Raw genomic sequence first — 27,597 nt, forward strand, 5'->3', positions numbered from 1 at the left:
CATCTATATCCTTTGAAATTGACTGCCAACACATTGTTCTGTTCTATTTCTAGTGCTTTTTATATTTTTTATATTTTTTGTTGCAATAAGATGTTTGAGCCCCATCCTGTAGATGCCTGTCAAGTCCTTCAACTAATCTCCATTTTCCTAAGATTCCTTTAACTAGAGAGATGTGTTAGAAACAAAGATCTGGGTCCAGCGATGCTCATTATGACCATGATATGTTTGTCTCAAGACCTGCTAAACAAAAGCACAAAACCATGTATTTAGCCGGCCCTTAAAACACATATCAGTGTTTTACGGTTCTCTATGTTCCTTTTAAATTGAAATATTTCACTTTTAAAATAGAAAATTACTTTTTTGGAATTTGAAATTTCTAGAGTTCGTGGCTGATAAACTGAAAGGCTTTTGTGTGTTAACCATGTATTCAGAAAGGGTACTTTCGCCTTGGTATCTTATATAAAGACAATCAATTTATGAATAAATATGATTTTATATCCCTTTGAAATATTTATGTGTTAGCTACTTTTCTTGTCTTATTGCACTAGCTATATTTACATGGGATGCCAGCTATGTCTCCACCCTTGATTTGACCTTAGCAATAGATTTTTACAGATATTCATTATCAGTTAGACAGAAGATTCTTCTGTTCCTTGTTTTTTCAATTTTAATCATGAGTGAAAATTGAGTTTGTCAATTGCTTTGTCTTTATAAATATTCCATACGATTTTTCTTCTTTAGTGTGTTGATGGGGTGGTTTGTAACAACTCATGTTCAAAGGCTGACTAGCTTTTTAAACACTGAAATTAGTGTTTGTTATTTTGTATACACAGGTTATCAATTGGTGAGTTTGACTTGCAAAGGTTTATTGAGGACTTTTATTCTATCTTCTGAACATATACTGGTCTACCTATTTATGTCGTCCTATGAGTTTGCTCAGTTTTTGCATTAAGGTATTTCTTGCTGCATCCAGTGAGTTATCACGTGCCTTCTGCTTTTAATTTTTTCTTGTGTAAAATGCTTATGATGATGTCTTTCTGCCTTTGAAACCTTTAATTAGGGCTTATAACTTTATTGAAGAATATAAATAATTACACTTAATTCTGCATACTTTCTTACAGGCATTATCTATCATTCCTATGAGCTATTAGAAAATTAAAAATTTTTTTAAAGTATGAAATATATGACAGGATATATTACTTTCAAGAATTTTTCATTTTTATTTATTTTATTTTTTATTTTTTATTTATTTTTTAATTAGGTATTTTCTTCATTTACATTTCAAATGCTATCCCGAAAGTCCCCCAGACCCTCCCTCCCACTCCCCTACCCACCCACTCCCACTTCTTGGCCCTGGCTTTTCCCCGTACTGACTCATATAAACTTTGCAAGACCAAGGAGCCTCTCTTCCCAATGATGACCGACTAGGCCATCTTCTGATACATATGCAGCTAGAGACACGAGCTCCGGGGGTACTGGTTAGTTCATATTGTTGTTTTAAATTTTTAGATCTAGAAAATAAAATGTTCATGCTGAAAGTATGTAGCTTTTACAAAGTCATCCAGATTATTAAGCATAAGTATTTCCTGGTCAATATTCTCTGTGTTTATAAATATGTCTGCATCTGTATGCATTTCCATCTACTACCTTAGGCAAAAAGAATAAAACTCTACTTTGAGAACTGTATATTATTCCTTAGCCAGTAAATAATTTTCTGGAAACCAATTAATAAATTTCATATAATACGATCTTTAAAATTATCAAACATATTTTAAACTTTATTTCAATAATCATTGTAAATTTAAATCCATCAAATTATTCATCATACGCCAAGATTATATAACTCAGAAATTTTGGGAATAGTAGAGAACATATGAACAAAGAAATAATGAGGAAGATATCAATTATAGTTTTTCATAAACAGCGATGGATTTGGACATTAGGAACTCAGTTGGGCTGCATGGTCACCATGGCGTATATTCCTAGTAACTGGCTCTTTCAGTGTGAGTGTACTCCAAAGATCTGGTAGTTCATTGACACTCAGGATCTTTTCCACATCTTATATGAAGAAATAACATTGCTTACTAAGTAAAATGTACATAATTTTGTGCTGAGATCACTCAGTCAATAGAGTGTTTGCCACATATAATCAGGAAGACATAAGCTCATATGCCAGCATCCACATGTAAAGCTAGGCATGGTTTAATCCTAGCTCTGGGAAGGCAAAGTCAAGATGGTACCCGAGATTTGCTAGCTATCTCATAGACTAGAATCTGTGACCTTCGTAAATCAGTGAGACCTTGTTTTAAAAATAAGGTGGAGCATGACTTAGGAAACACTCAAAGTCCACTATTAATCTCCAAATACATAAACACACAGGTGCACATACAAATGAACACGAACATGTGTGTACATAGCACCCATGTAACAAATAAAGTGAATGTCTGGCTAGATTCAGCTAGTAGAAAAAGCACTCAGAACTGCAAAGATGAAACAACGCACAGAAAAGCAATCCCAGGCACACTTACAGTGCGTTTCAGAACTATGTCATTGGTGCTCACCACATTCAGATTAAAATTCGTTCCCTTAAATATTAGTTATTTCTTCATGATTTAACAATGAAAGCTAAAGTCAACACAAAGGATGCTGGCTTTCTTCCTCAGGGTTTCACAGTCTACCAGGAGTAAAAATACTTAGTTGTAGTATATATATATATATATATATATATATATATATATATATATATATATAGTAGCTCATCTCATAGCTTCTCTCTCTCAACACAAAGAAGGATTTACTGACTAATGTTCCCCACATGGCCAGAGGTGCCCATCTATTTTTTGTGCAGTTAATCTTAATTATCAAATCCAGTCCTCCTAATTTTGATAATTGTAATATTGGCCTTCCTCTGGCTTTCTTCTCATTGAATTTTTGCTCTATGCTACCAATGGACACGTTTTAGTCTTCGACGGTCATTGATGAGATTTCAAGCCTTGAAGTAGTTAAGTAATTGGAAATTTAAGGAAAGTGAATTGGGTTGCTTTGTGCTTTGGGTTGCATGTGCCTTTGCATGTAGAGTGCTTTACTTCATGGTTGCTTCTGAAGGAACTTTCTAAAAGTGGAGGAGACGACCGAGGAGACATTATTGAGTCTTGGTATAACCCCAGTTTTCCATCTTGGATGGTGGAAGGTGTTGAACAGGAACAGGCAGAAACCAGCCTCGCTCCTAAAGTTTCAGTAAAGCACGCTGCTATTGCTACACTTCACTGCTAATTTCAACATGTTAGAAAACTTTCAAAGCAAAACAGTTCGGAAGCCTCACTTTCAAATCCCAACTCTCTCCCTGGGTGTAAAATTAACACTCTTATTTTTCAGAGATTATAAAAAGAAAAACCACTTTCTGGTGACCGGATCAAAAGCCGAGAAGCAAACAATCTCTGTTAACCATGAGGTGCAGGGTTAAATTTTTCTTTCCACTGATAAATCCCACCCCGGAACAGATTTCAGCAAGGCAGCTCGCAAAGCTCACGGGTGAACCACACAGGCCATGTGGGTGCCGAACTCAGAGCCGGAAAGCAAACAGCTGCTGTAGCCTGATTTGAGTTAAAATAGTGTGAGTGTTTAGTCTGGCGCACGGCTTCGGGGGAGATTGGCAGCTGGGTCAAACAAAGTCCTTCCGTTGGCTCCCTTCCCGGGCTGCTCTGCTAGTATTTAGTGGGTCCTAGTGCTGTGTAGGGCCCTTTTCTCAGGCAAAATTCTAACATCTGACCGCACCCTCCTCTCTTTGCTATTTAAAAAAAGAAAGAAAGAAAGAAAGAAAGAAAGAAAGAAAGAAAGAAAGAAAGAAAGAAAGAAAGAAAGAAAGAAAGAAAGAAAGAAAGAAAGAAAGAGGGGAAAGAAAGGGAGGGATAAAGAGGAAAAAATAGCTGTGCTCCTGCTTCTTTCGTTCTAAGATAAATTCTCCCGGAGACAACCTCTCCCACTAATTGTGTGTTAGCCATGAATTTTATCTCAAGAGCTGACGCACTGCGCTCTCAACTGGTGTTGAAAAGCAGCCTGTTACAGTGTGGGATTCATAAAAGGGCCTCTATGGTGTGTGAGAAAGAATATCTGTGTGCCTAGGCAGGAAACTTTTTGATCTACAGAAAAGCCAGAAGACATCTAGGTAAGACTTCGGGATCAGACCTGCTTTGGTGGGTGGGGGTGGGGGTGGGGGGGTGTCCAAGTTTGTCAGTGAAATTGGCCCATACAAGAGATGCAAGTTTACAGGGTGTGTGTGCTTCCTTCTGTGGAAGTTGAAATGTACCGAAGATTGCTTACTTATTTTTGTTCGCTTATTGAAAACTTGAATCAGGAGTCTGTAGTCGGTCTTTCGACGTTTTCGTTTTCTGTGATTGAACTGATCGCAATAGATATTGTTTGATCCCCAGAGAAATCTTTGCAAAGTGACACAGAAAGAAAAACATTCCGGGCGAAGAAAATAGACAAGTTTTAAAGAGGAATTGTTTGAACCTTAGAGGGCAGGAGATGGTGCATTCGGCAAACGTGGGTCTGAGTACTGAAAAAAGAAAAGAAAAAGTTTAATGATGTTTTGGAAGGAATATTAAGTAAGTTGTCTTTGTCTCTTACTTTTTAATTTTAGTGGCTCATTTAGCCTGTTGGGTCACATTTTTTTGAGAGTACTGAAGGCTGCCATGAATCCCTAATGAGGCCCCTTTGCACATGATTTTGGCCAATTGCCAAAATCAACTTCCCAGCGGCAAGCTTTCTCTCAAAGAACCTGGAGCAATTTTTTATATATACATATATTAGAAATCATGTTTGAAAGCCGCCACAACCAGTTGTATAGGCATGTCAAAAGTGACTTTATACAGTAAATATGAAATAAACCTTCAGGTTTGTTTTTTTTTTCTTGCTTTCTCATATTGTCATTGTGGAATCTTTGCCTGTTGCTGCCTAAATTGTGATAGAATAAGAATAATCTGAAATAAGAAGATTTAAGGACATTTTTTTCCTCTTCAGCATACCAGAATAGGAGTCCTGTCTTAACTGAGCAATATACACTATGGAGAGATCCTTCAAAACCCGTCGGGACGAATAACAGATGAATTCATAAAACTGTTCATCTCTGTAAGTAACATCCTGTTAACAGAAGTTTTGTATATAGAATTAAGTTTAATATTGACTTAAGTGAGGTCTTTGTGTATATTAGAATACCTTAGTGTTTGGGGATTTTTTGTTTGTTTTGTTGTTATTGTTAATATTTATTACATAATTTTAAAAGATTATGTGGTACCTTGATGCCTTTAACAAATCTTTTCATAGAAATGTTTGGTTTGTAAACATGTCTGAATGATGAAATAACTGTATTTAAGTGCTTCCCCATAAGATAAAGGCTGAGTTTTCATAAAAGAAGGCAAGAAGGTCAAGGAGCAGATTTTAAATCTGATGTTCCCACACCTGAATTCTGTCATGGGAGCTATTATATAATTTTATATGATAAGGTTTTTTTTTGAGCTACATTTACAAGTTGCAATAAGATAGCCTACTTATTAGATGGTAACAATTTTAGATTTTATGAGCGATTTTAACCAGTAACTTAAGACATTAGACACCTTTAGTGTGCAAAGCAGTTCTGAAGTTCAGGCAGTGGATGAAAGTGTCTCTAGTGTCTTAAAGCAATCTTTGTATCTCCACCACCACACATGATTTTTGCCCCCTGTGATACAGTAATCTACTTAATGCACGAGTTTGATCTTAGTTACATTTGTATTTTCCGTTTGCCATGCCAATGAGAATCAGATGAATTACCAGTTAGTAGAAATGAGAATTAGAACTACCTTAATTGGTATGCTTATCACATACTTATAACTCTGCCAGCTTCCTCTTGATATGCTGTAGCACATTGTTCACTTGGGTGTAGAACAAACTCAAATTAGAATTTTAAAAAATATATTATGATTACCTTTGGGTTAATTTATACGTGTGTGCATATATGGAGTCGATTTTGTTTGTAATTTTACATCGTGATTAATGGCATTGTTTACAAATTACTGCTTTTCGAAATAAGGATTGAAGTGTATGAATAGATCATATCAGTCAACACTAAAATTCATGGAAGTTAGAAGTTTCTAGAAATTTATTCTCATAAGTTCTTTTCATCCTTGAGTTTATAGCTGAGATACTATTTGATGTACCACTTTCCTTTAATAGTAAAAAATTAATGCCGTCAAATATGTCAAGTTTTTGCTAAAACACATCCTTAAATTTGCTACCATTAACCAAATGCAGAAAAATAACATTATGCTACTTGGTTGGCTCTAAAAAACCTTTTGTTTTGTTTTGTTTTGTTTTGTTTTCCTAATTTTAACTCTCATTCTATTTTTATTATCATAATTTTACTAAGCATCTGAAATTGGTAGACCATTTGCTAAGAAATGTTTTGACTGACAGTTGTAAGAAATTTTGTTGTTACTGTTAAATAGATTCCATGGCAACACTAATACATTCAAAGATGGAACTTTTGGGGCACACAGATAAATACATTCGTGTTTTAAATTCCGAATGGATAATCAAACACTTGACTATTAGCAAATACTTTCGACTTTCAGAAGAAATCAATAAGCATAGGGAGCCATTTGAATTATATACCTCACTGCAGCAGTTAAACATTTATTTTCGTTTGCTGTGCAAATGAGCTGTTAGATGAGTACGTCTATTGTGTAGGCTTTCAGATACAGTCATCAACTATCATTGTTAACATTTTAAAAATAGTTTTTACAATCCCTTTGAAAAGGAAAGTATTTCTGTCTATTTTGCATTTATTTTATTTGGGACTAATAGCTTGTAAATGTTTCATTACTTGTTCAATTTTTTTTTTATTTTTGGACTCTCTGGGTCCAACTCCATTTTCACAATCTTGAAACTTCAGAGAAATAAAATCCACTCATAACTGTTCATCTAAAGGACTGCTCTTTACCCTTGTTAGTAGAAAAGTATTTTTGTGCTTGTTTGTTTGGTTAAATCATACAACAGGCACATAAAATATTTCCCCCAATTAAAACAGGCATCAAATAATTAAGTGGCAACTTTTATTCTTTACTGGAATATACACCTGGACTTTTTAAATCTGCACTTTTTTAGTGAGAAACATTAACAATAGGGCGTTTTAGGTGAACATTTCATCATTACCATGAAGTACGTTGGTCTAAATGGTCTACGTTCCAGTAATGAGATAAGCGCTTTGCTACAGTAGATTGAATGGCATTATTGAGTTTTGGCACTACCTCAGTGACCTCAGTCATAAAAGATTAGTTACAGGCAAGAGGATTTGGGACTGGAGGAGGGAGAGGAGATAAGAAATGCATGTCAAGACATCTGCTTTCCTTGCCCTGGAGAAAGTATGTGCTGGGATAAAAGCACATTAGTCTTATGAAAAAATTTACGGCACTATTTTATTTTGTCAGTTATTTTGTCAGTTATTCATACAATAAATTTTGAAACATCAATAAGCTGGTTGTAGCCTGTGTTGGATTTTTCAGACTTCTCCAGATATGTAACTACAAGGTTTTCTTCCTTCAGTACATGAATACCAATTGTATTTCCAAGTAGCCAAAAGATAACTATAAATTCAAATAGTTTATAAATGCTTTCATCGAAATCTAATATTAAGAAAATATAATTTTGAGTCTCTTTTTTTTTCAAGTGAGAAAGGGGTTGATTTTCACTTGTTTCTTTCCCCCATATGGGTTTAATTCTTACATTATTATTGAGTAAATATTGCTGTTTAATATCTTTAAAGCATGGTATTTGATTCATTTTATAAGCAACTTGATATATAGTTAGACAAGAATGAATTATGTGTCGCTTGAGAGTCTTCTTTCAAAAAGCAAGATAACAGGTCAGCCAAAGTTGTTTTATTTATTATTTATTAATTTATTTGTCTCTAGCCTGAACATTTTTCTTTAAAAAGAAACAAAAAACAAAAACAGAAAAACCCAACTTTCCAAAGTTGTTCTTGTCTGCGTGCTCAGACGTGTCAGCCTGCACTGCTTCCTATGATCTGACACATCTTTCCTGTCAACTGTCTTCTGAGAACATCTTACCTTGCCCTGTGTTTGTTTCTGTTTCCTGCTAGTCTACACATCCTTTTCTTTTCTATTTTTAAATTGACTTTCTTACTGGGAATTATTATGAAAGAATCCATCAAGTCTGATACTTTGGTCAGTACAGTTCACTGAGTTGTTTTGCATGTGTCATGGTCAGTGGCCTATGTGTGTGTGGAGTGAGGGTTCACATCTGGTTATTATTCATTTCTAAAGAGACATTAAGATACGGAGACTCCAAGGTGCAGTCATTTCTTTCAAGTAGAAGCATTGGTAAAGCTACTCAACTATTATACAATACCTGTCCTTCAAAGTATCTTGATGCCAACCAGTTGACCCAAGCCCCTTTCCCTTGATGACAAGAAGTCGGTATCTGTAATGGGCAAAAGGGACATATTTTCAGATTTTTCTTAAGCTTTACTCCCAGTTTCACTCTTGAAGAGATGTTGATAGGAATGGTGGTTTTATTCAAACACCTACACAAGCTTTCATAGTATAAACTTTGGTTTATAGAATATACAAGTGAAATTGATGGCAGAATGTATTTTAATAGAAGCTATTTTCAACATGCTTTTCCTTAGTAAACAACAAAATGGAGAGAGGTACAGGGGGAGGCTCTGAGACAGATATGCTGGCAACATGGAGATGTTGGTTCAGGCCATGAGAGCCATGCTGCTCTAGTTCTCGGCTCCTACACTCATCTTCCTGTTTAAATCCTGGCCTTGCTTCGGATCACCTACAACATTAAATCACAGAGATTTCTATAGAGAAAGCTGAGTCACCCACCGTAGAACACACTCCTTCTGGTACCCCAGCCTCTTTGCCTGGGATTTCAGTGGCAAAAGCACTGTTCTTTGTGTGTAATGGTTTTCAGAATCACAGGTTTGGGTAAGTTGGCTCAGTCCACTGGACATATATGAATAACCAAGCAAACTCTGCCTTACCAATTATAATTACTTTTTCACTTTGTCTTCACCTGAGCATCTTCCTGAGGAATGGACAGCTGTGCACAAAAGATCACATTGCTAAAAATTGCAGAACATGCTTGTTTTCTTGTGAATTAGTACCCTGTATTTTGTTCAAAATAGTGTGTGTCAATATATACTGTGTCAAATTTAACATTAAGATTGACTTTGTTTTGCATCTATTTGACATATGGGGAAATTGCTGTTTGAAAACATTTCTGTTTGTATGTTTTTGTTTTGTTTTGTTTTGCAGTATTAGGTATTCAGCCTAGGGCTTCATGAATTCAAGGCATCACCAATGCTAAAAATATGTTAATTATATATTTCAGTTACATTCCTCATGGAGTAGGGTTATCTCAGGGAAGTGTGAGTTTTCTGCTCATGTAGCAACTTTGAACATCATGTGCATATTTCTTGGCATATTCTATGGAATCTTAACTTAACTATGCTTCTTTTTATTGCCTGAATTCATTCATAAATATTCACACCAGCGAGTTCTTTTTAATCAATACAGAATTTTAGCTGATATATTCAGGGAATTTGACATTCAGAGAGGTGGGTGCATAGACAATCCTTACTGATGTGTGATTTGGGTATTTCTGAAACACTTTCACATGTCAGGAAGCAAATCAATGATGATTTAGAAACAAAGAATGATTGGTAATTTGGAAAGATGAGCGAGTTATAATCAGTTCATAATATTTGAAGGATGATAACATTTTTTCTATCGATGTAGTTTTGTGCCAACATGTTTAATTTGGAAATTGTAATTGTTACTAGAAGGCAGTAATCGATTTTAGTAGTCGGTATTTTAATATGACTGATTCAAACCTAGAGCCGAGTAAGTGAACAAAAACTTCTTCAAAAAATTTAAGCTATTTGGTCACCTCAGACCTGAAGTTGATTTTAATTTTCTACATGCAAATCTTTCAATATGAGTACAATGGTTTTTAGTATTGACTATTTACTGGTCTTTGATCTTAGATATCAGTAAGTAAAATGGTGCAGTTTCTTACAACTTACCTTTCAAACCTCCTTAAAGTCCAATTTGAACAACTAAAACCTAAAAGTGGGAATGCTAATGTGGCCCTAGAAGAAATGACTCATAGAGGAAAAGGGTTTGCGTGCCTAGAAATCTGACCATCACTGCTAATACAGCCTTTCCTTCATCACTTGAGAGAAGCACAATTAAAAGTGATTTCCAGATGTGCAAATGAACAGCTGCCTTCCTCTAACCCGAATTTTGCAGGAATGAGCTAAATCGTCACAGGCTTAAAAGTCACTATATTTTCAATGGTTTTTAAACTGATTTGGAAGCTCCATACTAGGTTTAGTGCATGATAGGAAAGGAAGGGTATTAATGCTGATGATTACCAGAAACTATTGAAATTTAAGTTGCAGCAGAATTGCTACAGAATTATAACTGAGCAACACATAGAGCATGTAGGAAAGTTTCTTTCTCATGTAAATGTAATGGATGCCTATATATGGCTGCATGATACAATCCATAAAAGCAGTGACAGCTATCTAGATATTGCTGGCAAGAGTATGTATGTGGATATGTACATGTTCATAAAATGGAAAGATATTTTTGGTTTTTGTAATTTGTCCAATGTTAATGAAAATACCAAAGAAATAGATGAACAATTCACTTAAAATATGGAATGCTAGGTGCTTGGAAGATCGATCAGTCAGTAGAGTGCTTGCTACAAAAGGATGGTGTCTAACTGGGGATCTCTAGCAAGCTCACAAGAACTCCAAGATGGCAGCTCATGTTGTAATCCCAGTGCTGGGGGGGATGCAAAAAAGAGGATCACTAGAGCTTTTAGCCTGACAGTCTTGCTAGAATGTGAGATGCAGGTTCAATGATAAGCCTTGTCTTCCAAAATGAGGGGAACTGTAAAAGTACCTTTTATTTGCCTGATGTAATTGTTGTCTGGAGGCTTACTGACTGCATCTATTAACCTAGGCCCTGTCCTGTAAACTTGTAGCCTCCGTACAAACTGACCTAGGCCCACAACGTTTTCAGCCTCTGAAATTTACTGCTGGTTAAGCTCACCCTTTCTAGCTCTTACTGAACTCTGGCTGACTGGTTCAAATCAGCTGTTCTGGCTCAAAACTCCTCTCCAAGCTGACTGATTCAAAGTGGTTTCTTTCAGCTTCTGACTAAATTGCTCTGCTTGGACTACTTTGGACTACTACTTTGGCACTGTGTTAGAATCTTCTGGCTCCTCATTATTGTTCTTCCTGTCTTCACCTGTGTCTAGCTTGCAAACTGTGTCTATATAACTGTTCCAACAAAACTGCCCTCTCTCTTCTCTTCCTCTGCACTGCCCCCTTACCGCTCTTCTCTGTTCTCAGAGTTGGACATATTCTATTCAGTTAACTCTTTCTACGATTTGTCAATTTCTCTGCCTCTCAGTTAGATATAATTTTCAAGCAAAACTGCTTCTTTAGATGAACTAACTTACCTTCATTGTTTGGGGTTAAAGCTGTGTGCTAGGGCTTGTCTGCATTCCAGTTGGCTCACACAGACCAAGAAGGTCTTTGGATGTAATCATAGCAGTCATATTATGAATTAAAATTCCTTTACAGTGATCCATTGAGGAATATACTTGACATCTGGCCATTGCATACAAAATATATACACAAGGCAGGGGGCAGAGAAAATAAGAGGTGGAGGGAGAGACAGGTAAATTGTACAGATCATATTACAAGCAATAAACATTGTGTTAACTTTCTATCATTATAGCAAATTACCTGAGATAATCAAACTATTAAGAGGAAGACAATGATGACTTGTTCTGAAGCAAGTTCTGAAAGCTCTGTTCACAGTAGATTTAACTAGTTGGCTTGAGCTTGTGGCAAGGAAGCATCCGAAGGTCAGAGTATATAGAGTGGAGAAACTTGCTTACTTTATGGCCAGACTAGAATGAAAATGAGGGGAGGAGACAGAAACTCACCAGCCATTAAGGTACATGTCCTAATGACTTTATAACTTCCTACTATGGACAGCCCACTAAAGATTCTATTATGCCTGTGTCACCAAAACTCTAATGCATTGAAACTTTTCAGTGATGATGCACTTTTGGAAACCTAGCAACCATCAACCCACTTTTAAAAATATGAATATATTTCTTCACCCACACATTCTTCTTGAAGCTCTTAATCCTGTAGAATGAACTATTCTTATTAATATTATTGAATTTGGTTAGACGCTATCCATTACTAAGAATCCTGGACTTGAAACAAATTTTTCTAAGCAAATGAAAATAGACTGTTTTTCTCTAGAAATGTGTGGGAAGGCATGACTATGGTTTTAAAAGAAAGAGGTGAGAGGCTGAGTTTATTTTTTTTTAGGACCTTTATCATATGCAAGCCCAGATAATGTTCATAATCAATTCACTAGTATTACAAGTGTAATTGGTTTGTCTATGAGCATTTTGAAAAGAATTTTAAGAATCTGACCCTAGAAATAATTGCAGAGCTGATGTTCTCATTATGGGTATGATGATGGATTCCTTTATCTGTCCTATCTACAACATTCTTTCAAGTGTGTGACTCCTGACCTTGAAAGTACTCTTCCTTCTATTCTTAAAAGCCCTGGGTCAGACTCACCTCTCTACGGAGTGCTTCCAATATTTCATGTCATCCTGCAAATGACTGGGATGAATAAGGATGATTGCAGGACCCCACTGTATAGACGGGAAGCCCAAAGTATTAATTAATTTTCTCTGAGTTGTAGTCCTATGAAGCATTGATGTAGGGATTAGTTTTGTGTTGCCAATTTCTATAGGTTATTTTATTAGCTACTATACTTTATATTTAATGATCACGAACCTAGACAAGATGGAGAAACTTTGGCTTCAACTCTCAGATATATCCCTCTCCCTCCTCCTTGCCTGACTCTTATCTCTTTATGTCTCTGTCTATCTCTCTGTCCATCTCTCTCTGTCTCTGTTTGTCTCTGTCTCTCTGTCTCCTTCTCTGTGTGTATGTGCCCTCTCTTACTTCTCCCCCTTTCCCTTTTTCCCCTGCCTTTATTAAAAGTCCTAAGCATATGAAAATGAGTCACTAGTAAAGAGTACTGGGCGATATTGGTCATTGATGTATGTTTTCTGATGTATATATTGTATTGCTTTAGGTTAGGCAGTTGCCAGCAACAAATTAAGTCTGATCACATGCAATTTTCTTCGAGGAAATAAGCTCTGATAATATCTGCGTTCTGGGGTTGCAATTTTAAGGGGTGGTTCCCTTGCACATTAGCGATTTAAATATTTAGAACTGAATAGTATAATGGTTGGGAAATATTTGTCAACAAATTGCACTAATATGATTTGCCAGTGTGCATTATTACTATAGATGTTGTACAGGCAGATGAAATTTGTTCCCACCATAGCCATTTACACTGCCCCGTGACCTTCTTGTTCTGGCATCTCACAGAAGCAAAAACTCAGAACTCTGTATGAAGCACTTAATGGCTTCAGTGCAAGTGTTCTCCACTAGGTTCTGGTACCTGTTTACTTTTTTTTTAATATTTTTTATTATTATGTATTTTCCTCAATTACATTTAGAATGCTATCCCAAAAGTCCCCCGTACCCTCCCCCCACTTCCCTATTTCCCATTCCCATTTTTTGGCCCTGGCATTCCCCTGTACTGAGGCATATAAAGTTTGCGTGTTCAATGGGCCTCTCTTTCCAGGGATGGCTGACTAGGCCATCTTTTGATACATATGTAGCTAGAGTCAAGAGCTCTGGGGTAATGGTTAGTTCATAATGTTGTTGCACCTACAGGGTTATAGATCTCTTTAGCTCCTTGGATACTTTCTCTAGCTCCTCCATTGGGGGCCCTGTGATCCATCCAATAGCTGACTGTGAGCATCCACTTCTGTGTTTGCTAGGCCCCAGCCTAGTCTCACAAGAGACAGCTATATCAGGGTCCTTTCAGCCAACGCTTGCTAGTGTATGCAATGGTGTCATCGTTTGGAGGCTAATTATGGGATGGATCCCTGGATATGGCAGTCTCTAGATGATCCATCCTTTTGTCTCAGCTCCAAACTTTGTCTCTGTAACTCCTTCCATGGGTGATTGTTTCCAATTCTAAGAAGGGGCAAAGTGTCCTGGCCAACTCACACCCTTGTATAAAATGAACTGTCAAGTCATAACAGTTGGCAACTGTTTTAAAATATAGGTTTCTAATCTCTAGTGATAAGACTAAACTAAAATGTAAATGGGGATGTAGACATAAGTAAATTTTTTCTAAAACAGTTGCTTTGATACTTGTTTATGTAGTAATAGTTGGATGTCATAGTTTAAAAGTGCTTGATGGACATAGAAGCATTGGTCAAAAAAATAAATCTCTTTTTTAGCCCTCAGGCAGTGGAGTCCTTCAGGAACCCTGATTATTCAGCTCCTTATTTTATGCAAAACAAGTAAAGATTGCCTAGTAGTGGAAATGGCTTGGATGTTCGTGGTTGTCACTCTGGTACCCACACGATCATCATTCCCAGCTTCTCATGCCAGTGTTCTGTTATCGCTTCTGCATAAGGGTCTCTATCCTAAACTCATTTACACAGCTAGTGATTATTCTGATTTTCTTCCTCATGGATATAGGTGAAGAGGAATTAAACTTATGTGAAAATCAAAAGAAGCATTGATAAAAAAATTTAGAATTAAATATAAGCTTGTCTCTGTGGTTTTTCTCACATGACATGTGACTTTTTTTTTATTAACTGCTTTGTAGTACTCCTTTTCGTGATTGTGGAGTAATCTATCGATTAGCTCTACTGTGTTAACAGACTTAGGTTATTAAAGTTATCTTTTTTTACGATAAATTTAACAATTTAGGCAGAGTAACAAAACCTATAGTAGTCACTTACTCTCTTTAATAGGGGAAATATGAAATTAAATTAAAGCAGAGCAGATAGGGCTTGCTCTTTTTCTTTTACCTGATAATTTCATGATTTTAGCTATTTTTTAACCACTGAGTAATATTCATCATATAAATGTACAACACTTTCTTTAACATTTTCTAACAACATCTAATACAGCATCAATGAACATTATTGAGCAAATGTCTCTGTGGTAGAATGAAATATCCTTTGGGTATACACCCAAGATTGGTATAGCTTACAGTAGTTTCCAGCTACCCAAGGAACTGCCGCATTAATTTGCATGGTTGGCTGGACCAGGTTGCATTCTTACCAGCAATGGATGGTACACCTTTCCTTTACACCACATCCTTGCCAGCATGAAGTATCACTTGTTTTATTGATCTCAGCCACTCTGACTGGTACAAGATTAAATCTCAAAGTAGTTTTAATTTGCATTTTTCCTGCTGACTCCGGATGTTGAACATTTCGTTAAATGATCCTCAACCATTTCAGATCTCTCTGTTGTGAGCTTTCCGTTGCGATATTTATCCATTTAATTATATTATTTGTTTTCCAGTTGTCTAGGCTTTTTAGATGATTCTATATTTGGTATATCAGCCCTTTTTCGGATGTGTAGTTGGTAAAAATCTTTTTCCTGTTCTGTAGCTGGCCATTTTGTCTGAATAACAGTGTCTTTCACCACATAGAAGCTGTTCCGTTTCTTGAGCATTTACTAATTGCTCTGGGGGGCTGTGCTGCCAGTGTTCTATTGTGAACATCTTGTTCTGTGCCAGTGAGTTCAAGACTTTCTGTTGTTTCAGTTTCAGTATACCTGGCCTTATGCTTATGGTCTTTGGTCCATTTGGAGTTGAGGTTGGGGCTGGGTGGTTAAGTACGGATCTGTTTAGATTGTTCTACATGAAGCCAACCAGTTTGGCCAGCACCAGGTGTTGAAAATGTTCTTTTTCTCCAGTGTGTACTTCTGGCTTCTTTGTCAAAAATCAGGTGTCCATAGTTGAATGGAATTCTTTTAGAATCTTCAGTTTTATTCCATTGATCAGTGTGTCTGTCTCTGTACCAATACCATGCTTTTTTTTTTTTTTTTTATCACTATGCTCTGTAGTACAAATTTGAGAGCAGGGATTGCTTTTCCTGCAGTTCTTTTGTTATTCAAGGGTGTTTTGTAAAGCTTGCTTTTCATCTTGTGCTAACTATAATTTATGCATATTTGAACAATACAACATAAAAACAATACAGTGTTTTCCAGTTACTGTAGAAAATATTTTTAGAAAGGTGAATAAATAAGCGTTGCTGGTATATAAATATTCCTTTTATATTATTACCATTATTACCATTTATTGTGTATGAGTCTTTTGACTGCCTGCATATCTATGCACCTTTCGGTAGGTGCTCTTAGAGACCTGTAGGAGGTGTCTGTAAGCCTAGAAGTGCTGTTATAAATGTTTGTGAGTAACCATGTGGGTGCTGGGAATTGAACCCAGGTTCTCTGGAAAAGTTTCAAGTACTCTTAGCCACTGGGTCCTCTCTTCAGCCCCATAGTAAACCTTATTTCATTATCCCTTTACTGTAATGTATTATGTCTATGTAAATATAGTTTTCAGCTATTAAAATCACTAACTGAAGATTTAAACAATTTATTAATTTTTAAACTTATTAATTTCTAAAAATTTCTGTTATAAGGTAAATATCTGATGTCTTTGACATGATATAATTTTGAATAATCCTTACTATAGGTGACTCCATTGTTATGATAGGAGCAGAATATAAGGCCCAGTATTACGAGTTGTGTCTGTAGGAACATTTGCTTGACTGCTCACAGAGGTCAGAAGGCACTGCATCTCCTGGAGCTGGAGTTACAGGTGATTGTGCGCCATCTCATGCAAATGCTTGAAACTAGGTCTTCTGCTGATGCAGGACTAGTGCTTAACCACTGAGCTCACCTTCCAGCCTCCAAATCTAGTATTGTGACCATAAAAATATATACTGACTTGAAAGCTATAGGGATAGGGGGTAGAGAAACTTTGTTTACTAATTGGAACACACTACTTTGAACAGTTCATCAGATCATGTGAATCTTTTCAACTCAGAATGATATATCCTACTGAGAATTCATTAAAACTTTTAAAATTATTGATTGCAGAAAAGTAATGCTGGGTTATGTATATGTCCTTAACCAATTCACCTAATGAGTTTATCTATTAGCCTCTATTGACTGCTTTCTCCAACTGCTAATTTATATATTTGCTTATTACCTCAGCATGTTGATAAACAATATGAGGCCATCAGCTAGGTGTTAGACAAAATTACTAAAAAGCAACCACTTTGATGAAATAAGGAATATAAAAGTCATATATCAAAGTGGAGTGAATAAATGGTACATGATACCCTCGTGTTGAGCATGGGTTAATGCTGGATGGAGGACCACATCACCATGTCCCAGCCCCGAAAAGTGAGGTAACTATCGTCTAAAGCTAGTAAAGGCTGAGCAATAACACATACAACGTCTTATCAACTCTAGAGCTGTTTTATTTCTTCTTGACAATGAGTTACACTTTGGTAAATATTTGAAGCCCTTACATGAAATCATATGTGAAGTAGTTTGGATTTTTTGTTTGTTTGGATTTATTTCTTTTAAGTACATTTTAAGGATGGAGACAGGTGCAGATACTTACAGCCAAGAATTGTAATGAGGTCAGGGACCCCAAGAGAAAAGTAGGAGGAAGGAATGAAAGGTCTGAAGAGGATGACAACCACATAAGAGGACCAACAGTGTCAAATAACCTGGAAACCTGGGAGCTCCCTAAGACTAATACACCAACCAAAGGGCATACATGGACTAATCCAAGGCCCCTGGTGGCATGTTTGTAGCAGAAGACTACCTTCTCTGGCCTCAGTGGGCAAGAATGTGCCTAATCTTGTAAAGATTTGATGCCCCTGGGAAGTGGGATGTGGGGTTGGGGGACACTCTCAGAGGTGAAGGGGACAGGAGATGGGGGAAGAAACCTTGGTGGGGGCAACATATTGGATGTAAATAAATAAAATAATTAACTAATTATATAAAAAAGAAAAACTGATTTTATTTGTATTTGCTAATCACAAATTGTTCATGTTTTCTGGAAGTTAATTTATAGTATATGGTAAGCAATTTGTTTTGCACTTTTCTTTGGAGTTGCATTCTGCAGACATTACATACTATCTATAAACAGTGAAATTACTATCTGGTATTTTTGTCTTTAAATAACCAGCTCAATTTTGGCCAAGGTCAAGGAGACTTAAACCTTGTTATTATTTTTGACAGCTATACAATGCCCGATAATGGTTTTATTTCTGACACCAGCTGGCAGCATGTTCCCTTTCAAATGAATTCATAGATGCCCTGGTCACAATCCAGACATGCAAGGGACACTCGGAATTCCACTGCTGTGTTTCTGCGTAATTAGATATCTCTCCCTAATAGGAAGAGAAGGCCAACTTTGGCAATGCTTTTTCTCCATGTAATTTTTTCTTAGTTATTAAGTGCATTTTTAAACAGATACAGTGCCTGAAGGCATCTTGATAAGCAAATTAGTGGGAACATTTCAGAATAAAATGTACTAGTATGTCATGCTATAATATGGTGTGTATTTGGCCTCAAAAAGCTGTAATTGTCTTGTAGTTCTGTCCCCACTAACTTGGGATGTCATCTTGATGGCCTTTGCTAATCATGACAGTGGTTGACATTTCTCTCATCATGCTTTGTTAAGGGTCAGGTTCAAGCATTAGAGAAGACAACAGAAAAAAATCACCTTTGAAGGAAAGCTGACTTTAAAAATACATAATATGCATTTATTTTGAATTAATCACAAATAAAGACCAGTGAGAAGACTGGAGAATTACACACACACACACACACACAAAGAGAGACAGACACACACACAGAGATACACACAGGCATACACAGAGACATACAGACACAGACACACACATTGTCATCCATACACATGCACACACAAGCACACACACACATAGACACACACACATTAATGTCTGTCTATGCACGCACCCATTTTTTTCCTTTTGGATATAAGATCTCATCATGTAGTCCTTCTTTCCTAGAATCCATTCTGTAGCTCAAATTGGCCCCAAGTCCATGCCAAAGGCATCTCCTTGAGTCTCTCCTGTACTGGGGTTGCATGTGTAAATCATCAAGGATAAGTTTATGTGCTTCCACGTAAGCATCCTTAGTTAGATATGTCAGTGTCTGACAGGGTCCCTGCAGGTTTCATGGCAGGCAGGGAAACATTCCAGAAAGAAGTGAGAATAAGTCCATCCCGATTTAGGCTGGGTCAAACTTTGGGAGTCTGATCCTATGTGGTTTATTACAACATATTTAAACACAATATAATTTGGGAAAAAATTTCCCAGTAGAATATAATCACCAGCTAACAAAGAAAGCATAATTACATGGAAACTCGACTCAGGATATATATCATTTCTTCTAAGAAGAGGATTTCTGGAGATAGGCTACCTGCTTTAGTTTAAGGGCCTAGGGACAGATCTGGCCTGATATATGTCATAGAGTTAGTTTGGTCTATTAGCTACTTCTATTGTTGTTGTGTACAGGAACCTATACAGGTAATGTAAGGATCAATTTGACTATTATTTATCTCTAGTACCTACTGTTGAAGCTCCATATGGCCTGGTCCAACAGATACACAGATCACTAGGCCATTAACTCTACTTTTCAGCCTTCTAAGATATTTTAATTGGAGTTGATTTCTAATTTTTATTTTAAACATCTACTTATTTATTTTTTATTTTCATACAGCTACTATAAAAATAGCCCTAGAAAATCCAGTATAATTCATGAACATACCATTCCAGCAGAGTAAAATATAAATATAAGTAGGTAAAGATACAGAAACATATATAGAGACAAAGACATATAGATACATATAGGTTAGCTAGATATAGATGTAAATGATATAGTTTCACTGAGCTTCATTTAATTCTTTTATGCTTTGGAACTTTTCTAAAGGTTTTAATCTTAAGATTATCTTTATGATCATGCAAAGATTTCTGTGAAGACAAAAAGTCTTCCTGTATTTTTATTGATAATTTTATTTGGAATCATCAAGAATGATATTCAAAGCAATTATTTTCTATTCATTTGTTTGATTTAAAAATATATTAGTAGATGGTCATTTTATCTTATGTTGGGTGGTTTTAGTAAGAGAAAATAAATTTATATTTGTAGCAAAATATTGGAGTATATTATTTTTTTCTTTAATAACTACATAATGAAAAAGCACAAATAATTTAACAAATTACATGTTGGAAACACATAGAAAATATGATTTCTAATAAATGCCTTGATAGAATCATAATGGTAGATATAATTTAAGTGACTTTTGTTTTAACATAAAATGTAAATATAATATGAATTTGATATTTCTTAACTTCTGGAAGTAAAATAATAATTTTGACCAATATGGATATAACATTTCTCAAGATCCACTTAGAGTATAGCCACATACAGACTATTAATCTCCTGACCTGTAGAATTATTAATTTATTTTAAAGACTGATGCTCATTGAACCAAAAATATGCTTTCATGATACATGTTTGCATTGAACTGTACTAAAATTTTAATTCAGAAGCCATGAGTGGTTGTGCAAGCACTCAGAAAGCAAATGCAATGGGTCTGTGAGTTCAAGGCCAGTCTGATCTACCCAGTGAGTTTGAGGACAGTCAGGACTATGAAGAGAGATCCTGTCTCAAAAGCTCTCCCAATAAGTAGATAAACAAACAATGCAGATCAGTGAAATCAACACTATCTAGACAACCCTTTGTGATTTAGCTTTATGTATTTTGATTACTAATGAAACTAGACACCTTAAAAGGAAATGTGAAAAATGTGCCTGTTTCACATCCTCATTTCCGATGCAAATAAAGTAACTACTGGGTAAATAAATGATTCAGGAGAGGAAATAACCAATAATCACAGAACACTCACTCACACAGCATACAATCACTACATCCTACCTGGTAGATTCAAGCAACCTGTAAGTAGAACTTCTAGGCAGTTCTCCACCATCATCCATGTAGTGAGTATACATTTCTATATTCCTGTTAAAAACATATGTGTGAAGGTGGAATGCTAAACAGTAATTTGGAAGTAAGAAAAATTAAGTTAACCAAGCAAACTGAACTTTTAAAAATGTTCTTGGGTCTGGAGAGATTACTCGGCAGTTAGGCGCAATTGTTATTCCTGTGGAAAACAACATTTCCCACCAACTCTATAACCTATAACACCAGTTATAGAGTGTCTGATGAGCTTTGATATGTATATAATAGACATATACAGTTTTGTATATGATAGACATATACAGTTGCCACACATACAAATACATACATAAATAAATTTTAAAAAATAAAAAGTGAAATAAAAGGAATGTTCTTTACTTAAAAGGGAAAAATCAAACAACACAGATTTTTTTTTTTTTAACATTTTAAGGAAAACAATGTTTTTCATTACTCTCTGAGCATCCTGGAAGGTTATTTCTGAAACCAACCAATTATGAAAATGTATTCTTTTCAACACCTGCTTAAATAACTTATGTATCTCACACTTGGTTTTTATCACTCTCGTAGACTGGGTCATGGAATGTGATAGACAATCAACAACTAAATGTTGAATGAGTCAATGATTAGGAACATCAAAATATTCAAAATAAAGTAGGTGTTACTTTATGAAGATAAAGTATTAGTTATTTTTTTCTTCTGTTATAATACTTAGCCAAGGCCACCGAGGAAAGATTTGCTTTGGCTCCCTGTTTCAGACGGGAGATAGTCAGAGGTCACAGCAGAGGTACCTGGGATGGCAAGGTGAATGTATCATGAGAGAGCTGGTCACATCCTCTCTGCAGTCTACAAGCAGAAAGGTGAATACTAGTACTTACCGTACTTTCTTCTTGATTTGGTCGCAGATCCTAGTCAATGTTGTAATGTCACTCACATTTAGAATAACTCAGCTCTCCTAGCTAAACCTCTTTGGAGATGTCCTCATATCTACAACCTACGAGATTCTAAATCAAGTCAAGTTAATAATGTATACGTTCATCATCACACTCTGCCTCTAACTGGGCTTTCCCTTCTCAACATGGTTCTTTTCCTTGGAGAATATGATGTTTTCATGGCTATTTTCTGGATATTCTTTCCTTTAAATCCTGGTTATATCATAAATGAATATCTCCTGAAAATTCATATTCACAGTAATCACTCTGAGATTTACTTTGTAGTTTTATCAGTTAAAGAGAATGATGATTTCTGAAGATCAAAGAATGTAGCAACTTGGAAATATTGAGACTATATCTCATCAATGAAAGAATGTAGCAACTTGAAAAGATGGAGACTATTTTCTCATCAGTAAAAGAATGAATACTGTTACCAAGTATAAAAAATTAGATCATCACAGTCTAATAATTAATAACTTATGTTTAAAATCATACTCCAAATATGTTTATCTTTCTGAGATGTATCGTTCTAATATTTGGTTCACAAAGGTAATAATTTTGGAGCCAATCACACAGTTCAGTCATACTAGATACTAGAACACTGGTCTAGCAAGTGTTAGATTGCCAGTATTATGGGGGAAGTAATTTTGCATATATGTGCTTAATTACTTATTTGTATATTTATAGGAATGCTACACACTGTATCTTCATAAAAATGAGAAGTTACTTTCTTGGTGTTTCATGTATTTTGTGAAAAAAATATTAACTTCAGATTTTCCCTGTCTCCTTGTCCATTTTTCTATTTTCTTGTGAACTGTTTCTTCAAGGAATCATAAGTACATTAATTAAAATAGGTCAGAATTTCAATTCTGTTCCTTTTCACAGTGATAATTCATGTAAGAGAAAGCATTCACACACATCTCATGCCTCCCAGCTTTCTAATCTCCAAGAGAGAGAAATGTGCATTCTGCGATGTTGTTGACTTCTGAATCAGTCATTTACTTGGTTTTCGTTTCTAGAATGACTGGTTATTTTATTTACCATTAAAAGATTGCTTGCTATTCACAGCGAGTCTTTCTTCACCATCACTAATGTGATTATTGAGTAACTAAGGATAAAGAAACGTCAGATAAAAGGTCATGTGATCATTAAAGCCTGGAGAGGAAATCAGCATTTAACTTAACTACAGGATTAATGTGTAGATATGAATACTTCCATTTGCAAAAATCTTTTAGCCTTAGTCAGCTGTTTAGATGTGCAGTCCCAAAGTCAAGCTAGTAAATTTGGGGGAGGGGTGTTGTTCGCGACACTATATAAAAATCGCTTTGAATTTCTAATGTTGGTAAATTTTAAAAGTTAACAAAAGTGCTCGTGTAGACTATCTTCTAATTTCTATTTTTATTGTTTTAATTTAGTTTTCCCTTTCATTAAAAATAAACTCTATTCCCATACAATATATCCTGATTACAATTTCCCCTCCCTCTATTTCTCCTAGTAATGGTGGAAGAAGTTACCAATTTATGAACACAGCTGAATATCATTATGAGTCATTTTACTATTCTACTGGGTGTTTTTGTTTTTGTTTGTATTTAGTTTTACTCTTGGTCTAGGGCTATCTATCTGTTTTGTGGTCACCCTAGCAGTGTTGGATATGAGTTTCATCATGTGGCATTGGCCTGAAGTAAAATCAGACATTGGTTGGTTACTCCCACAACCTTTGTGCCACCATTGCCCTGGCATATTTCACAGGCAGAGCCAATTGTAGATCAAAAGATTGTATTTGGGTTTTTTTTTTTATATTTTTCTTTTAGTAACCTGAAGAGAAGTTTTCCCATATCAAAGCCACACGCACATGGTGGTAAAGGTTCTATATAGGTACCAATTCAACCTCTTTCCATTCAGTCATTTGTTTGGATGTTGTTTTTAGCATTTGGAACTTTCTATCCGATATTATTTTTAATCAAATTGTTGTACAGTAAGTCCAAGAGATGATTTTAATAATAGGATACACTCCCTTAATATAAGCATTTGTCAATGGAGGGAACAATAGCTATTCTAAGGCAATCAAATTGTCCAATGTAGGATGTATTGCTTTGTGGACACTGAAAGTAACAATGGACACATTCTTTCAATTATTTTCTTGAAAAATGTCAGCCACATGATTTATTTTTCTCTAACTTTCAAGATCTAAACTAGGTCAACTGTTGGAAACAAATAAACTAAAATGAATTAATGAATAAGACAGACTAAATAATAACCTTCTTAAAAATTAATTTGGTGGTAAAGTGGTAGGGTAAGATAGAGGACTAAAATACAACAAATACGCCTGAATTATTTACTGAAGAAATAATAAATTGGAATGCCTGGCAGAAAATATGGGCATATCCTGATTTTTTTTAAGGGGAGTAATAACTGCCTATTAACCTATCAATTTCTATGAACATCTGTATACTACCTTCCTAGTCAAAATTATCTAGTCATAACCAACTGCCACATACTTTCCAAAGTAACTATGTAACTATGTCTTACCCAGAAATTGACTTTTTACTTTTAAGTTCATTTTCCATGCAGTTAGTCATTGCATTATATATCTGACACAACCTAACTTAGGAGTTTAATTGCCATCACATTCCCTTCTGTAGCAACTCTTTCTACTTCTCTCTGTTCTCCCCTCTCTAAGTAATTCTAGCTTAAAGTAAACCAAAGCTTCTTTTATTAAAAATTGATGACTTCTGTTTTATTAAGAAATGATGGCTTCATTCTTCCCGAGCTTCATGTATTTCGCAAATTGTATCTTAGATCTTGGGTATTCTAGTTTTCTGGGCTAATATCCACTTATCAGTGAGTACATGTCATGTGAGTTCTTTTGTGATTGGGTTACCTCACTCAGGATGGTGCCCTCCAGGTCCATCCATTTGTCTAGGAATTTCATAAATTCATTCTTTTTAATAACTGAGTAGTACTCCATTGTGTAAATGTACCACATTTTCTGTATCCATTCCTCTGTTGAGGGGCATCTGGGTTCTTTCCAGCTTCTGGCTATTATAAATAAGGCTGCTATGAACATAGTGGAGCATGTCTCCTTCTTACCGGTTGGAACATCTTCTGGATATATGCCCAGGAGCGGTATTGTGGGATCCTCCAGTAGTACTATGTCCAATTTTTTGAGGAACCGCCAGACTGATTTCCAGAGTGGTTGTACAAGCTTGCAATCCCACCAACAATGGAGGAGTGTTCCTCTTGGGAGCAAGGCACCCATGGAAGGAGCTACAGAGACAGAGTTTGGAGCTGAGATGAAAGGATGGACCATATAGAGACTGCCATACCCGGGGATCCATCCCATAATCAGCCTCCAAACGCTGACACCATTGAATACACTAGCAAGATTTTGCTGAAAGGATCCAGATATAGCTGTCTCTTGTGAGACTATGCCAGGGCCTAGCAAACACAGAAGTGGATGCTCACAGTCAGCTATTGGATGGATCACAGGGCCCCCAATGGAGGAACTAGAGAAAGAACCCAAGGAACTAAAGGGAACTGCAGCCCTATAGGTGGAACAACAATATGAACTAAGCAGTACCCCGGAGCTCTTGTCTCTAGCTGCATATGTATCAAAAGATGGCCTAGTCGGCCATCACTGCAAAGAGAGGCCCATTGGACTTGCAAACTTTATATGCCCCAGTACAGGGGAATGCCAGGGCCAAAAAGGGGGAGTGGGTGAGTAGGGGAGTGGGGGGGTGGGTATGGGGGACTTTTGGTTTAGCATTGGAAATGTAAATGAGCTAAATACCTAATAAAAATAATAGTCTCTTGTGAGACTATGCCCGGGCTTAGCAAACACAGGAGTGGACGCTCAAAGTCAGCTATTGGATGGATCACAGGGCCCCCAATAGAGGAGCTGGAGGAAGTACCCAGGGAGCTGGGGGGATCTGCAACCCTATAGGTGGAACAACAATATGAACTAACCAATACCCCACCAGAGCTCGTGTCTCTAGCTGCATATGTATCAGAAGATGGCATTGGTCGTGCAGACATTATATGCCTCAGTACAGGGGAATGCCAGGGCCAAGAGGTGGGAGTGGGTGGGTGGGGGAGTGGGTGTGGGAGGGTGTGGGGGACTTTTGGGATAGCACTGGAAATGTAAATGAAATAAATACCTAATTAAAAAAAAGGAATGATGGCTTCTTCTATCCCCTTCCAGATTGGCGATTGCTATTAGCATGTAATAAAGGCAGATGGTTCTTCTTGGGACAGGATCTGAGATAATAGATGATAAGCAAGGTGCCACTGGGAAGAAATTGCCTGTAGGCTTTATGTATGTATATATCATCTAACTTTTAATATTTTTTTCACATAGACTTTTAAATTCAATCAGATAAGTAAATTTTGAATAAACTGCCACAGATATTGATTTTTGGATCGAGTCCACTAAAAAAATTTTTCCTAAAAATTCAATACCATTTATTCAGTTTTAAATGAGATGATCTAGTGGGGTATTTATCCCTCAATATGCTATTATGGCCTTTAAAAAGTAGATCAATTTCTTCCTTTGACTATTACCCAAGAATCTGGCTTGATTTCACAATCTGATATAAATAATCTTTGTGTCTATACCTCCAGCTCTCTTTCAATTCTTGTGAGTATAAAGATACTATTCAAAAGTCAATACATTTTACATGTCAAGATTAAAGAAGAACTTAGGTGGATATATTAATAATCAAAATCTCCGATATGTTGGACTTATAAGAAAGAAGATGAATTTAAACTCAGGCTGTTTCAAGTTTGGAAGGAAAGTAATATGAAGAATATTAAGAGAAAATGTGATATTGCTACTTTGAGCACAGCTATTGAATCTGGAAGTGATCATTTTACCATTTTTATTTACTTATCTGTTACTGTGCGCATTCTGTACTGTTCTGAGAACTGCTCAGAGTAAGTTTTGCAACAAGTTATCATAGCCTCATATATTCAGCTTGTGCCAAATGAATCAAAACTCATCAAGCATCACTTATAATGAATATCTTTAATATTTACAAATTATTTATCATTGAAGCCCATAAGTATCTATGAATATTTTTGTAATAATTGTGTGTATTATTATTATATAAATTTATATTCATGTCATACTTGTATGTAATAGCTGGTGTGCAAAAACAACAATTGATCAAAATAATGAAAAATTCTTACTTAGAAATTATGGGAATGAGCAATCATAGTGTATGTCTCCTATGCTCCAGAAGTGACAAGGAGACAGCAACAAGTCTACAAAAGTCACCCAGCCTTCCTGCTGCCCTGTAAGCTGATGCTCTGTTTTAGTTTAACAAATAAGGAGTTGTCTTGGAAGACTGATTCATCATTCCCTTGTCCTCTTCGCATGGCACCTTGACTTAAACCCTCCTTAATGTTCTGTAGGAGAAAAAAAATGCAGTTGTGGGGAAGAAATGCAGATGTGGGACACAGGTAGGGAGATGTCATTTTACAAAATCATACTTTATTAAATAGCTTTCTTTCTTTGTGGATGTTCCTCTCTCACACTCAGACCTCAATGTAAGAACTTTTTCTGGTGTTCATTGTTCCAGAGTCCAATTTTAAGAATTTAAAGGCAAGAGTGATTATTTAATTATTACCTTAGAGTTA

The 27,597-nt window shown here is 36.0% G+C and overlaps 1 long non-coding RNA gene across 1 annotated transcript in view; it reads left to right on the top strand.

Moving 5' to 3' along the window:
* The window catches only part of Mir99ahg (Mir99a and Mirlet7c-1 host gene (non-protein coding)), a 229,101-nt gene that overhangs the window by 167,153 nt on the left and 34,351 nt on the right, over nt 1-27,597 (top strand). The window contains exon 4 of the long non-coding RNA NR_015543.3: nt 5,023-5,130. This is a non-coding gene — a long non-coding RNA (Mir99a and Mirlet7c-1 host gene (non-protein coding)). The remainder of the gene's footprint in view (nt 1-5,022; nt 5,131-27,597) is intronic.

The sequence above is a fragment of the Mus musculus genome, chromosome 16, assembly GCF_000001635.26.
Source record: "Mus musculus strain C57BL/6J chromosome 16, GRCm38.p6 C57BL/6J".
Classification (NCBI taxonomy): Eukaryota; Metazoa; Chordata; class Mammalia; order Rodentia; family Muridae; genus Mus; species Mus musculus.